A 2,269-nucleotide genomic window follows, 5' to 3' on the forward strand; every position below is an offset into this window, starting at 1 on the left:
ATATATATATATATAATATATATATATATATATATATATATATATATATACATATATATTTATATATATATATATATATATATATATATATATAGATATATATTTATGTATATATACATATATATAAATACACACACACACACACACACACACACACACACACACACACACACAGACATATATATATATATATATAAGATATATATATATATATATATATATATATATATATATATTTATAAATATATATACATGTATATGTAGACACACACATATATATCTATCTTTAAATATATATATATATATATATATATATATATATATATATATATATATATGTTATATATATTTATTTATATATATAAAGATTGATATATATATATATATATATGTATATGTATGTAAGTAAGTAGGTATGTATGTATGTATGTATGTATGTAAGTATGTATGTGTGTATGTATGTACGTATATATGTATGTCGATACTTATCCAAGCATAACTTTAGTTTTGGGTCCATGTGTGTGTGTGTATGTATGTCTGTATGTATATATGGATGTATGCATGCATGCATGCATGCAATCATGTATATATGTCTACATATATGATTATACAACCACAGTGAAGATTGTCAAGCACGTCTTGGCCAACGGATGTTAGTTCCAGTTTAAAATGGGACCATCTGCCCCTGTGTTCTGTTGTGTGCACCAGTTGAAGACAGATGAGAGATGTGCATTGAGCTTACCATCTGTTATATAGCCTGCTTCATGTTCCGCTGTCTACACGTGATGGATCGGGTGGGGTGGATGACAAGGAAGTGGCCTATAGAATATGGGGTAGAGTTATACGCGATAAAAAAAAATAACCACTCTATCTAATACCGGAATGGCAGTTTGTACCGAACTTTAGAAGTTATTAACCGTATGCTATTCTCTTTCCATTGGCCTCTCCAAACTGAACCGGTGTTAATTTTTTTGTCCTCAGGTGCACTGACGGCCCTAAAGCGAAAAAAACAGTACGAAGTCCACGCAGATAGAATCGATGGTACCGTAAACTCGTTACAAGCACAGGTAGGCAAGTGTCTAACCGTCGCTCCTCAGGCTTCTGTTGGGCCAAAACGTATCTTTGGTACACGAGTCCTAGTTACGGATTAAAGCGTTGTCTTATGGTCCTGTCACAACTGTTTAGGTGAGGTAGGGTTGTAGGGTTGTAGGTTGTAGGGTTGTAGGGTTGTAGGGTATAGTGTCAGTGGTTGTTGCCATTACAGTCCTAGTACGACTGGGCTGGTTAAAAGGCCGCACACATACTGCACATAAGCTGTAGGCGGTGGTGTACTGCCCATAAGCTGTAGGTGGTTGGTCTGGTGTGTGCGTATCAGGAGCGTTGCATTGGGTTGTGCGTCTGAGTCTCGCTGTGAAGCTTGCCTTCAAGTGTGTGTGGCATATCTGTGTGGGAGGGGGAGTGTGTGGAGCCTCGTCTCGCATTCATTACCGGTGGTAGGACTTATACGCGCGCGTGGCCCAGAATGTTTGGTGTAACCATGACAACCACACTGTTACCATGGCAACCACACTGCTTCAGCGGGAGCCCCACGACTTTGTTCGTCTCTGGGTCATTGTGTTGCAACAGTTCGAAATCTATCACTTATGTGCAAGCACCAACTATGCGAGAGCACTAACTATGTGAAAGTAGTCTCTGGCAGTGGGCAGTGGCCCTATCAAACACTCGTGCTCTAGGCGTGTCTTTCACTTCCACTCACCAATCCATGGTCTCCAACAAACAACCACCTGCTCTGTACTGTCCACTCATTCGCGGGAAATGTAATGACTGTCTTTAAAACTTATAGTGTATATTTGTGCATGCATGTATATCTAATAATGTGTACCTGTGCATGCATGCAAGTATATCTTATAATGTACATTTGTGTATACATGTATATCTAAGAATGTGCACCTGTGCATGGCCCGTTTCTGTGCTACGCAAGGCTGATATCTGGTACACACATATCAGTACAAGGCAACCATCTAGTACATACTCCGTTTGTTTTCCTAAGGCCACCATCTGGTACCCACCTATCCATTTATTTAGGGTTTGGGGTTTATGGTAGGCACCTATCCAATTATTTCTCGTGTTCGTTCTCTGTACTTCTAACACTCACTACACTGCACACACATCTGTACTACACCACACACACACACACCTGTACTACCTACACACACACACACACCTGTACTACACTACACACACACACACCTGTACTACACTACACACA

This window comes from Sphaeroforma arctica (assembly GCF_001186125.1).
Source record: "Sphaeroforma arctica JP610 unplaced genomic scaffold supercont1.2273, whole genome shotgun sequence".
In the NCBI taxonomy this organism is placed as follows: domain Eukaryota; class Ichthyosporea; order Ichthyophonida; genus Sphaeroforma; species Sphaeroforma arctica.